The sequence below is a fragment of the Mus caroli genome, unplaced genomic scaffold (genome assembly GCF_978045245.1).
Source record: "Mus caroli unplaced genomic scaffold, Mus_caroli_1 scaffold_14, whole genome shotgun sequence".
Taxonomy (NCBI): Eukaryota; Metazoa; Chordata; class Mammalia; order Rodentia; family Muridae; genus Mus; species Mus caroli.
This window is the reverse complement of record NW_028227269.1, coordinates 96,115,699-96,130,121: the sequence shown is the minus strand read 5'-3', so window position 1 is coordinate 96,130,121 and position 14,423 is coordinate 96,115,699. Positions and strand designations below refer to the sequence as shown.

Here is a 14,423-nt window from a genome sequence, read left to right as displayed (position 1 = left end):
CACATGGTCTTGGCAGTTGAGTGAGAATTTCTGGCCACCTATTTTTTTCATATGATGGAGATATGGGCTTTTTAATGTATGAAAGCTATGTCAGAACGCCTACCACATATCAAGTGCCCCCAAACCATCCCCTGCCGACTTACCATTGTATTAGTGCCTACCATGTTGTGGACCTTCCTTCATCTTAGTTCTAGAACACAGCCCTTTAAAAATTTAGATGTTCAATATGCTCTACAATGCCCTAAAATTGGTTTGCTTCAGATATTTTTCAAATGCAACAATCATATAGCCATTTTAAATGAGATGAGACTCGCAGTGGCAGTTCTTAGGCTGGCATGCATGGCTTCCTCAGCTTGTCCTTTTGTTCTGTGTTTCTTACTTTCCATCTCCATGCATATTTCCCTGAATGTAAGTTTGCTACTTATTAATTGCCATTGCCTTCCTATGGGAAACTTGAAATGACTCCTCTTACCAACGAGTCAGGTCTTTTATACCTATGAAAAGATACAATGAGACAAAGTGGATTTCAACAAAAATAAGAAAATTTAAGCAGGGTATGACCACCCCCAGGGGTTAATTGTGTTTTAGAAGTTTCCAGGCTCTCTTCAATTTGAAGGGTTTCTTTTATCATTTATACATCAGTCATAGATAAGGTGTGCTTTTTAGCCATTTTTTTCAGAGATTTTTGTTTTGTTTTTCTTTTCTTCTGGCTTCATTCTGATATGCCCATGTGCAGATTTTGGTGGTGTTTTTCACAATTTTCTGTGGTTCTTATATATATGGTTTGATACTACCATTGAGTTTAGAGAATAGCCATTCATATCCACTGTATCTTTAAATATGTCATGTGCTGTGTTCTTTACCTTCTATAATTAAAATTATGTGTGCTTGGTTATTTCATATTTTCCTGTAGTTCTTAGATATTTCTTTTTCATATTCTATTTGCCTTTCAGTTTGGTAAATTTCTATTGACTTTTTCAAGCTCCACGTTTCATTTTTGTGTGTAATCCACTGATAAGCTCATGTTAGCATAGCAGATTCATGATACAATGCAGAATGAATGGCACATGGTACCACCAAAGGATACGGATGACAGACTACAACAAAAATGGCACAAGGAAACAGGCATTATAGCATTTAGGCCACAGGCAAAAGGCCCATGAAAAGGCCCAGTCCTTGTTCAGAGACTATCCTTGAGATGTCATTAAATTAGGAGTTTTAAGAGGACATCATCCTGGGTACAGGATGGACCTTTAATCCAATGGGCCACATCCTCGTAATGTGAGAGGAAGACACAGGTAGGCAGGAGAACACTGTGGGAATGTGAAACAGAGCTAGGCTAGAGCATTCCAAAGCCAACGACTCTCATCAACTCCCCAAATCTCAGAAGCAGATATGGGATAGGTTTTTCTCTTACAATGCCCAGGAGGAGCCAACTGTCCAACTCTTGATTTTAGGTTTTTTGTTTTCTTGTTTTGTTTTTGTCTCCAAGAATAAATTTCAGAAGAAACGTTCAAGAATAAATTTCTGTTATGTTATACCATCCAGTGTACATGATGTTTTTTTAATCTTAACTTTCACATCATCATTTCTGAGTTTTTTCTCCTTGTTAACATCCTGTTTTTAAGTTGCCCATTTTCTATCAGAGCCATTTACCTATTTAACATAGTGATTTCCAATTTCAAAAATTATTTTGTGATGTGTCATTTTTTTGTGTCATTGTTTTTCTTTTCCAAACATGCCCAAAGCTTACCTCAGGTCCCTTACTCAAGGAGAGCCTGTTCCTTGTAACATTTTTGGTTGTGTTATTTTCTCTACTAAGCCCTTAAGGTCCGGTGGCAAGGTGTGCGGGAGGGGAAACATTCTTTCCTCTTTATGATTATTTCTGTCTTTAAGGGATCATATCATTTTAGAGATACGATCTTCACAAGTATTTCTTAGCTTTCCCCACTACAGAGATGAGGCAAGACAAAGAAGATTATGCAGAAAACAATAGTCACCTTCCAAGTGGAATAGCCTTTGTAAAGTCTTCCTCCTTGCTTCTATTATAGAGGGTGATAAAAATGGTTCACTTTCCTTTCTCAATGTCAGAACCTCAAGAGATGTGTTTTGACTCTTCACTAAAAAAATATTGAGGGGCTCCATAAGAAGGTTTGAACCACCATTAAGGCTTAGAACTTAAGAGTTTATTCCTCCACTCCTATAGTATCCTCCACCCCAGCAATTTACCAGCATAACCATATAAGTATTCTCATTAGTTTAGGACTCTGGTGTTGAAAATTCTTATTATACATAAGACAACAGTAAGATTACAAAATCAGCCAAGAACCTCAAGAACCACTTTTGCTTCATGGATCTCAGATTTTGAATGGAGAAGCCTGTTATCCAGCCACACAAACAGAAACAATAGGAAATGAACAGTTTCCTGTGTGGTGGTTTGACTCTGAATGGTCCTCACTGATTGAATGTGTAGTTATCAGAGAGTGGTATGACTTGAGCGATTAGAACAGTAGTTCTCAACCTTTGTAATGCTGTGACCATTCAGTACAGTTCTTCATGTTGTTGTGTCCCCCAACTAAAAAATTATTTTGTTGCTATTTTATAACTGTAATTTTGCTACTGTTATGAATTGTAATGTAATATCTGATATGCTGGATATCTGATATGCCACTCCCAAAAGGTTGAGTCCCACAGGTTGAGAACCACTGGATTGGAAGGCATGGCCTTGTTGAAGGAAGTGTGTTAATGGGAATGGTCTTTATAATTTCAAAAGCCCAAGCCAGTTCCAGTATTATTTCCTATTGTCTGCATTTCAGCTCATATAGAACTCTCTCCATGATAGTGGACTAAACCTCCATAACTGTAAGCAAGCCCCATATTAAATGTATTCCTTTATAAGAGTTGCCTTTGTCCTGGTGTATCTTCACAGCAATAGAACACTAACAAAGGCACTCTGTATAGCCAAAAAAACTAGAAAACAGTAAATCTAAGCAAAATGAGTATTTGTGGACAATATCTGCTTGTCTTACTGAAATACCAGAAAATATAGGGGAAAACCAAACAAGCAAAACCAAACCAAAACAACAACAACAAACAAAACCAAACACCAAACCAACCAACCAACCAAACAAACCAATTGTCAAGGACCATGCCAGTAAGAGCCAGCATAGAGAACAAGATTTTGCCTTTATGGATTCTGACAGATCAAGGCATACTCTGTCAGAGTGGGGCCAAAGAAAACCAAACAGGACTTTCCCTACCACCCTTCGATAATGAGTTGACCTCCCCTGTGTGTCAAGAAAGCCACGTGGTGAACAGTGAATAGCAGATGTTCCCATCCCTTCACACTTGAGTATGATCAGCTGAGACTCCTTACATCTGGAGTGCCCATTTTGCTTAGCAGCATGAAGTACCCTTCATTGGGTGACACTCAGGAGTAAGGTAAGTAGGAAGACTTCACTTCTGCCTCAACTTGGCAGCCAAAAGGTGGTCCCTCCTGATTCCCCATTGTCACTTTCCTTCAACTGGGAAATACATGTTAGCAAGGAGAAGTTGACTATTTTAAAAACATAAGCTAGAACCGGAATGTGAAATGTCATGTCTGGGGACAGGGAGTTGACTCTGTCATTAAGAGCACTCACTACTCTTCCAGAGTATCCAAGTTTGGTTGCAAGCACTCATGGTTGTCTCTCACAACTACCTGTAACTTTAGCTCTAGAGAATCCCATGCCCTCTTCTGTCCTTTATAGACACATGCACACATGTGGAATATACTCCCACACGTAAATAAAACAATTAAAATACCACACGTATTCACTCAAGCTTGAATCAAGAAACTTACGACAATTAAAAACAAGGGAGCCCCCAACTTTTGAATTTTGAGTTGGCAATGACTACCACCACCAAACAGTGATTCTAACATCTCTTCATTTAAAAATCGTTAACTACCTCATATTAATTACATGTAATACTGGGTTTCACTAAGCCATTTCATACATTTAAGAAATGTACTTAAGTAACCCTTTTATATTTTAATTCAGTAGGGAGAATGTAATTAAATGCTAGTTGTTTACTCTTGACACCAGGAGGTTTGAATGGTGACCCCCCCCCCACATGCAATTTAGGGTTATTACTTAATGGAGAGGTGGTGAGGAATAGGAATTTCTGTTATTTCTGTTGCTTTTGCACAACATTAAACTCCCATGTGCTTTAATTATAAGCTGAGCTGTGGATAGGAGGGATATGAAATAATACACGAGAAAGGACAGAAAAACGCACGAACGTTTGGAACATGAGTGGGAAGTAAGTATCACTCTGAGCGTGAGCAAGATTGAGAAGGGAAAACGGAATAATTACTGGACACAGCACTAGTCCATCCTAGCACTGCTATGGAAATCAGTATGTAAGAGGCAAACGAATTGCATCCGCCATGGCTAAAGGTGGAAATTGGAGGCCTGGAAAGTATTCCCTCACCTTCTTCAGTCTGCCCACAGGACAGGAAAGTTCCTCACACTGCACTCTCAAAACCATTTATCTGGAGTGACTCTCGTTTTACAAATGAGGAAACTGGTAGGGAATCTGATGTCAGAAACAGCGCACGCCATGGTATCATGTGTCTCTTCCAACCTATAAATGGTAAGTGTGATGACATTTATTCTGAGCATTGCCAACCTCCTAGGCATAACTAACCAATCCCAGATGTCGCTCTGGAATTCTCCTCCGTGCAGTAACAAGCTGTGAACAATTGATTGGAGATGACATGTAAGCTGCACTTTACTGGCCATTTCTGTTCTGAACATCGATATGGTTTTTCTCTCCTAAATATTCACATGTAGACACCGGGAGAACGGAAACTGTTCTGAGAGGTGTAGCATTTAAGTTCGCACGTAAAGAAGGGATAGAAGACTTTTGTGAGGTGTTATCTTTTTTTTTTTTTTTTGTCTATTATGTCAGTCTATTGGTATTTCTGAATGACATATAATTCCAAATCTGAGGAAACAAGACTAGGAGAGAGGGAGGGAGAGCACGAGAGGGAGGAGGAGGGAGAGGAGGGGGGAGGGAGAGAGGGAGAGATGGAGAGAGGGAGAGAGGAGGAGGGGGAGGGGGAGAGGGAGAGATGGAGAGAGGGAGAGATGGAGAGAGGGAGACAGGGAGAGAGGGAGAGGGAGAGGGAGACAGGGAGAGAGAGAGAGAGAGAGAGAGAGAGAGAGAGAGAGAGAGAGAGAGAGAGAGAGAGAGAGGGAGAGCGCGTGCACTGGGTGCCCCTTCAAAGGGTTCCATATATCAGCATAGTTTGGCAGATCAGTGAAAGCCAAGGGTCTTGCACAGAGAATGGCCCAGGTTGGTCCTGCAAAGACATGATACTTTTTAACTATTGCATCATTCTTTAGCCTTCCTCAAATCCGTGGAACTAAATGGTAAGCAGAGATTTTTTGATGGACATGGATGAGTTTTGATAGAGCCTTCAGTTGGACCATCGGCAGGTTTATAGAACTTCCTGTTGCAGGCGTGTGCTCACTGCTCTCATCTGTGAGGCACTCACTTTACCCTGGTGAGCTACGGAAGATTCTCCATGCATTATCATGTTTCACTCTCCTGGGCACCAGAGCCTATCTTTAAGTCGTTTTCCTTCTATAATTGCCAAGATCAGAGCCTTTTTTCCCCCCTTACAATTCTGGCCTGGAGAAACTCTCCTCTCTAATGACTTTTGTGTGTTTCTGGAGCCCCTGCAGCTGCATCATTTGTTTGGGTAGTGTTGAGCGATACTACATCATGTGCTGCCTTGATTTGGCTCCCCCTAAAATGTAATTTGATCCCTGTATCCAGGGGTACATCATTGCTCCTCTGCGTTTGGCTCTCAGCCTTTCACGATGCCCCCCCCCCCTTTTCCCTTTCTCTGCAAAAACAATCCACAGTCAGATGTGATCAGCTGAAATGCTCACTTTGGTATTTTTCAGAAGCCCACACATGCCTCCATGCCACCTTTGTTTGCTTCCAGCTGAGCAGAGACTGAATCTGATGGTGGCTGGAGGGTATCTTTGCCCCATTGTTCTTGGAATTCTTGAATACTCCCTATCCTCTCTCTCGCTGCTTTCCCTTGAACAGTTAAACCCATTTAAAGCCAGAGAAGACTGAGGCACTTTGAGGCTCTTTTTTCAAAGGAGCTGTGTGACTTGTATAGTATAAGCTGTAATTATGCAATTCTGGAGTTCAAAGTACAAACAATAGCTGACATTTGAGAGAGAGAGAGAGAGAGAGAGAGAGAGAGAGAGAGAGAGAGAGAGAGAGAGAGAGAGAGAGAGAGAGAGTATGAAGGGGTTCTGTTTTTTTTTTGACCAGAGGCTCCCCCCCCCCCCTCCCCCCCCCCCGTGGAAGAGAGAAGATCCAGTTTGGGCACTGGGAGTGGAGGAGGCTGCTTCATTTGGAATCCTGCTCCCCCACACCGTTCCTGGGGGCGGTGCATGCATTTGTTTGGCAAGCACAGTACATCAGGCACTGTTCTGGTGCTGCAGTTATTCAGATGAGCAAGAAGGGACTTTTGCCTTTTATGCTTTAGTCTAATGAAGGAGATAACTTAAATGATTATTATAGCAATAATAGCTGGTACATTGACCTAACATGAATTCTGGAAATGTTTAGGACCAAACTCTTCCTTTCTCCAACACTCATTTATTCCTACTGCGTGGGGCTGATTTTCCCAATCCTTGGATGAAATCCAGGAAAATTCTCATGGGTTTTGGTTATAATTAAAAGGTTTCTCATTGCTTTCAGCCAGAGAAACAACCTCAATTATTTTAACTCCTAAACTATAATGGAAAAAAAAAACCCTCAGCTTTACTTTAGTTTCATTTTTTTTCCTATTTTTGTGAATATACAAAATAGAGATGTTGTAACTAATAATTGGTTATCATTTAATGTTCAATATATGTTTATGGCACAAAATGTTTCATTGAGTTAAGCATTTTTATTTTTCCTCAAATATTTGCTATTTCTTCATTTTTATGCCACATTTCCCCCTACTAATCCTTTGAGATGTACACTATACAATTCTTGGCCACAGTTACTGTACCAAGCACTGCTTGTAACCTTCTCACATTAACTCCACTGGTAACTCAAGCCCTACCCTGTCTCCAGCCTCTAGTAAGTTCTATGTTCTACTTTCAACTCCTCTAAGATCATTGTTTTAGGTTCCACTTGGGAGCAAGACCATGTGTAGCTTGTGTTTCTGAGGCTCCCTTCTGTCAGCTGACTCCTACTGTAGGGGAAAGGTTAGCAGGTAGAAGCTGGTGACCCAAAAGGAAGCTTTAGTCAGTTTTCTGTTACTTTAACACATACCTGAAGAGAATAGCTTATCCAGAAGAAAGCTTACTTTAACTCCATTATGGAGGCTTTATTCCATGGTCAGTTGGTCCTGTGGCAAAATCATGAGTCATGAAAAGACTGCATGGTAGAGTAGAACCTTCAGAGACAGAGACAGGAAGCAAAAGAGGGGAAGGAAGGGGCCAGATCCCAGCAAAACCTTTCAAGGGAATGATCCCAGTGACCCATTAGACCAGGCAAAGGTTTCATTCACCATGGTCAAGTAGTGCCACCTGGAGGCCAGGTGGTTAACTACAGTTCCCTAGGAGAAACATTAACTCCAAGTGACTGCACCACTACAGCATCTTATTCCTCTGTCTAAGCTATCCAGGTGTTTACCACTCATTTGAGGTATGTGTGTGTGTGTGTGTGTGTGTGTGTGTGTGTGTGTGTGTGTGTGTGTGTGTGTGTGGAGGGGGGGTTAAGGCCTTAAGATGATGTATGGTTCTTACTAATTGTGGAATATATAATAATGACTTCCCAAAATGTTTCCAGTTGATTTCCTAGAACTGATGAATAGATTGTGTTGCATAGTAAAGGATAATTAATGGGTTGATTTGAGATTGTCAATCATCCAACCTTGAGATGGGAACCTTATTTTGGATTACCTGTGTGGGATAAATGTAATCCCAAAGGCTCTTGAATGTTGAGAGGAAAGGCTTTAGAGTGTCACTGTGATGTGCTATGACATGAAAAATACGACTGTTACTGGATTTGAAGAGGGAAGGTGACCATGAGCCAAGATGTCTTCTGATGCTGGGACAGGCACAAAGACCTACACTCTTTCTTATAGATTCTAGGAAGGAAAACATCCATATCTCATTGAAATTCGCTGCAGACTTCTGACCTCCAGAGAAGTAATATATTTGAGCCACTAAATGAGTGATGAGTTGTTATAGCAACAATACAAACTCATACACTGACTAAATGTGACTTAAGTTTGCCATGCTTCCCTTACAGTTTACAGCAGTTGCTTCTTCTCCTGGGGTTGCTCTTTTTTTTTCCTCTGACCCCCAAATCCCCTTCTCTCATATTACACCCTTTGATCCCCCTAACGCATGCAGAAGTTCATTTTTGATGTTTCCTTGATATAGGAGAATGAATGTCTGTTTTAAGTGGTTATTTGTGGGTCTCCTTATCTCTTAGGCACTTCTAGCTTATTTTGCCTCAAGTATTCCTTACTGATGACCCTTTAGGTCTTCCCAGATCACCTTAAATGTTGTGCATGGTCAACAAACATCACTGATCCTTGTTGACACAGGCTAATCTGTTTTTGTTCCTCCTCCATCCCACAGCAGAGAACAAGCTATGTTCTTCATGGTTCTGGGGACATAAACTACACACCGGCTCTTCCAAGTGGTCATGGTGACTGAAGCCTTTTCCTGACTTTGAGATGACTGAGGGACACATTTTCCTTTGGGAAGGCAAACTATAACCCTTTCCACCCTCACTGTGAGCGAGGAGCAAGGAGTTCCAGGGTCCATTTATATTTGCTTGGCAAGTCCTGTTGAGTAGTTTCAAATGTGAACATAGTCTCTTAACACACACACACACACACACACACACACACACACACACAAACACACACACACACACACACACACACACACACACACACACACACACACCAGAATGAAAAAGGTAGAATAAATGGAACAACACATATAGCAATGTCTTATGGTAACTCTCAAAAATTAAGTTTTTTGGAACTCAGCTCTGACCTACAAGTAGGTAATAATATATTGCTTAAGAGCAAAAGCGCACAGAAAATCCTACAGTCACACAATGGAGCCAGCACAATGTGGTGAGAGGTCATGTTCACTGCTTCTCTAAGGAAGAATTTCTGTCCCTTCTCCTCACTTCCCAGATGCCTTCTTTCCTTCAAGTTCCTATCCATGGTGTCACCTTCTCTGCTCACTTCCCTGGTGACTGAGGCACTGGCTTCCCTCTCCTAAATGTCTCCCCCACTCCCTCCGCAATCTGGACAATTTGCTAATTGCTTTGTGCATATTAGTCTGGCCTTCTGACTTCAAATAACAGGTGAAAATAAGATTTAAAACATTTTCTGAAAGGCAAGTTGTGTCCCATTGACCTCATCTATCTGAATTCAAACAGAATTCAGACAATGAACGGCTTCTCCTGTCCAAAGCCACAGACCCAGTGAGGTGTCATCCTGACCCAACTCTATAGCTGTTATGTTGCTATGGAGAACACTTAGCTGGACCCCTGGATAACTGTGTGCAGATGAGCATGCCTTTATTGTTTTCCCCAAGACAAACTGGTGGTTTTCTTGCAAGTAATGATTTGTCACAAAGAACTGTTCAGTTCTCCAAATCTACTGAGGCAGAAAAAGCGATTGGAGAATTGAAACATAGTCCTGCTGTTCAGACCTCCACTGAAAACCAGTGGCCTCCTGTGATGTGTTTGGGAGTCATTTCACACAAGCAAGACACATTCTGAGGATAGCTACACAGCCTGGACCTTACAGGGTACACAGGAAATTGGGTTCTGCCACAGGCTTCTCCTGGGACGCACAGCCTGGTGTCTGGAGAATAATGTTATGCTAGAGTCTTTCAGAGTTTGCCTTTTATTTTACATACTGCTGGCTCCTCTTCCCATTGCTTCAGAGACTGGAAGTCGCAATAGAGCAGATTCTTAGGATAAACTCACCACCTCTGCTTCCTCACCTCTGACAAGGGGAAGATCTTCCTGTCCTCCCCAGTCCTCCATCTGCAGCCTATCTGACCTAGCCTTTCTTTGAACCCAATGACAAAAATGGCTTCCTTCTCTCCCCTTTCAGCCATCCCCTCTTCCCCAATGCATACCCTTCCACTGGATAGTGCAAACAACTGAACTCTCACCATTAGGAAACAAAACCAAGCAAAAAAGGACACACAAGCAATAAAAGACAGACCCAACAACAGTCCTTCTTCAGCCTTGCCTCCTCTGCAGCCAGCATTTGTCCCCATTCTAACATGGTCTGACTGCTGTCTTTATTTCTCATGTTCTCGGCTCTATTGTAGTCCCCCCATGACACTTGGTCCTGATGACACTTCATCATCTTCCTTGACTTCTCAGTACCACCTATGTCTCTAAGTCTTTTCTGTCTGTGTTCTTTTCACTTTGATGTCTGTGGCCCAGCATCCCAATTTTCCTCCTGCATATGATGCACCATCTCCTTTATAGCAGAATCCTTCTGTGCATAGCCAAATGTTTTGCTCAGTATTTTCCATTTTCTGCCTTTACCTTTCCCCCTAGCAAGTCTCATTATATAACCAAGATTCCTGTTAGCACTGATGCAGTTGATATATCTTCATGTCAGAACAATCTTGCAAATCTCTATGTCTCTATGTATCTTAGCTGATACATCTATTAGGAGATCCCAGATCCACATGTCTGTGCACTCATCAGGGAAATGAAGGAACTGAAAACCCTTAAGCTTTCCTTCACATCCAAAGAAATGAGCTTTCCATCTGCATCCTCCTCCCAGTTAACACACCACTCATTCAGGTATGTAACCCAGAGAGTACCTGAGTAACCTTTTAGGAGGAAGGGGATGCAGCCTGGATGGCTTGCAAAAGGCAGAAATTTATCTTTTATGATTCTGGAGTTGGGAAATCTAAGATTAAACTGTTAGAGAGGTTGGTATCTAGTGGGAGCCTTCACTTTGGTTTATCCAGGCACCTTTCCCTGTTGTCTCATGTGATAGAAAGAGTGAGGGGTCTCTTTTTTATTTCAGAAAGGTATTACTCTCATCCACAAGAATTTTACCATCATGATCTAACCCCCTCCCCTCCCAATCAAACCCTAGCTCCTAATATCACCACACTAGGGGTCAGGATTTTAGTGTGTGAAATTGCAATCTGGAGGAAGCATCCTTCAGTCTACAGCTTTATCCCTGACTCCTGATTTGCCTTTTATTATTACTGATCTTTCATTTGTCTCCCGATGTCTCTGTCTCTACATTTCTGCAATTCTTTCTCATTTCCATTCTTCCCACTGTCTGCCATGCCAGTCACTTGCCACCTGGCTTGCTCCAAAGCCTTCCCTCAAGTGTCTTCATAGCCATCCTTAACCTTGGCCCTTCTTACCTCCATAGGAAAGCTACAACATTCACAAAATTAATATTTGATCATGATATTCCTCCTATCTCTATATGGATATTCCCATCCCATTCCCACCCAGACAGTCAGACCAGGTGTACTTTAACACTTGACCTTATTACGAAATTTTAAAAGCCTCATTTGGGGTTCATCTTATGCCAAGGCTCTCCTTTCCTGTCCTTGGATATACTCTTAGTTGCTTCCATAAGTTTCTGTCACTTCTGTCTGGATTTTTCACTTCATCCCTCTCCCAAGGTAATTATGATTCTCTGTCTTTGTCACCGTTCTATAGTTGTGAAGAGACACCATGACCAAGGAAAATCATATAAAAGAAAGCAATTAATCAGGGTCTGACTTACAGTTTCAGAGGCTTAGTCCATTATTATCATGACAGAAAGCATGGTGGCAGGTAGGTCTGGTGCTAGAGAAGTGGCTGAGAGCTACATCATGATCTGTAAGCACACACACAGACACAGACACAGACACAGACACACACACACACACAGAGAGAGAGAGAGAGAGAGAGAGAGAGAGAGAAGAGAGAGAGGCAAGAGACTGAGTCTCAAGTGGACTTTTGAAAACTAAAAGCCTACTCCCAGTGACATACTTCCTCCAACAAGGCCACACCTCCTAATCCTTCCAAACAGTTCCACTCTCTAGTGACTCAGCATTCAAATATGTGGGGGAGGGGTCATCTTCATTCAAATCACCACATTCTCAATATCAGTAATGTCAATTAATTAATGTCAATAACTCTACTGTTCCATTGGAAGTCTTTTTTGCTTGTATGAGATCCTTCATTTGTCCCTTCTAAAAATTCATGTAGCCTGATAGCATTTAACTGAGTCATGACATCATATTTACTTAGACACTACACTACTGACATCTGTTCTCCACTGTACTTTGGATCCTCCAAGGCAAAGACTGTGACTGGTGTTTGTGTATGATATGTGCTATATCAACTATCTTAGGTGATACTTACTAAACCTTGTCTCATCTATAAATTATAACTGTCAATGGGCCTACCTGAAGAAATGAGGCAGTTCCAGGTCTTGAAGGCCTGAGTATCTAGATCTTGGCTACTTGCTTTTAAGTCAAACAACAGACCATGGATATGAAATGTCTGCCTTCCCCTTGAAAGCTGTCTATGATGTTTAGGCATTATTGGCCTTGGAATAATTATATTTCTGTCAAAGATAACCTATTTGTTTAAAAGTGACTCCAGCCCATATTGAACTCAAGTTGAAAGAAGCAAGTCCAGTCTTAAAATGGAGGGCTATGATCCAATGATCCAATGAAGCAAAGCAGCCGAGGAAGCTGTTTATTGGTTGTCTGAGCTTTGAAACCACAGATGATAGCTTAAGAGAACATTTTGAGAAATGGGGCACATTTACAGACTATGTGGTAATGAGAGATCCCCAAACAAAATGTTCCAGAGGCTTTGGTTTTGTGGCCTACTCTTGTGTTGAAGAGGTGGATGCTGCAATGTGTGTGGAACCAAAGAGAGCTGTTTCTAGCTGTAAAGCCTGGTGCCCATTTAATAGTGAAGAAATTTTTTGTTGGTAGTATTAAAGAGGATATGGAAGAATATAATATGAGAGACTACTTTGAAAACTATGGCAAGATTGAAAGTGTAGAAGTTATGAAAGACCGGCAGAGTGGGAAAACGAGAGGATTTACTTTTGCAACTTTTGATGATCATGACACAGTTGATAAGATTGTTGTTCAGAAATACCACACTATTAATGGGCATAATTGTGAAGTGAAAAAGGCCCTTTCTAAACAAGAGATGCAGTTTGCTGCATCACAGAGAGGCTGTGGAGGTGGATCTGACAACTTTATGGGTCGTCGAGGAAATTTTGGTGGAAGAGGTGGCTATGGTGGTGGAAGTGGTGGCAGCAGAGGTAGTTATGGAGGTGTGGTGATGGTAGATATAATAGATTTTGAGGTGATGGTGGCAGCTATGGTGGTGGACCTGGTTACAGTAGTAGAGGAGGTTATGGAGGTAGTGGACCAGGATATGGGAACCAAAGTGGTGGATATGGAGGTGGAGGAGGATATGATGGTTACAGTTAAGGAGGAAATTTTGGTGGAGGTAACTATGGTGGTGGTGGGAATTATAATGGACAGCAACAATCAAATTATGGACCCACAAAGGGGGGAAGTTTTGGTGGAAGAAGCTCAGGCAGTCCCTATAGTGGTGGCTATGGATCTGAAAGTAGACATGGGGGATAGGGTAGCAGAAGGTTTTAAAATAAAACAGAAATAGCTACAGTTCTCAGCAGGAGAGAGAGGGAGGTGTTGTCAGGAAAGCTGCAGGTTACTTTGAGACAGTCGTCCCAAATGCATTAGAGGAACTGTAAAAATCTGCCACAGAGGGAACGATGATCCATAGTCAGAAAAGTTACTGCAGTTTAAACAGGAAACCCTTCTTGTCCAGGACTGTCATAGCCACAGTTTACAAAAAGTGCAGCTATTGATTGATGCAGTGGAGTGTTAATTAGATGTACATTCCTGAGGTCTTTTATCTGTTGTAGCTTTTCGTTTTTCTTTCATTGCATCCGGTATATTGCCCTGTAAATTGTGGTAGTGGTACCAGGAATACAAAATTAAGGAATTTTTAACTTTTCCAAAAAAAAAAAAAAAGTGACTGTAGGCTTGGTTGGGCCAGGTTCAGCTGCTGGGAGAAAAGGTCTTGGGAGATGAATATATGCATAGACAGGAATGATTCTGTCTATGGATCACAGCCAGCAAATGATTGTATAAGGAGGACCATTTGTGAATAGCAGTGTCATGGGCATGCTGGCCTCCACTCTCAGTACATGGAAAAAACATCAAGCAAAGGGCCAAAAACCTTCTCTTTCAAGGGCTAGGACTTAAGTGCATGTGATATTTAGGACCCCGCATCATCCTGGAAACAAATGACCTGTGTTTGATTCTCGTTTATTATAATTACAAATC

The 14,423-nt window shown here is 41.6% G+C and overlaps 1 pseudogene; it reads left to right on the top strand.

Annotated features, from left to right (window-relative positions):
- Positions 1-12,869: 12,869 nt before the first annotated feature.
- Positions 12,870-13,715, top strand: LOC110307388 (heterogeneous nuclear ribonucleoproteins A2/B1 pseudogene; annotated as a pseudogene).
- The last annotated feature ends 708 nt before the right edge of the window (positions 13,716-14,423 follow it).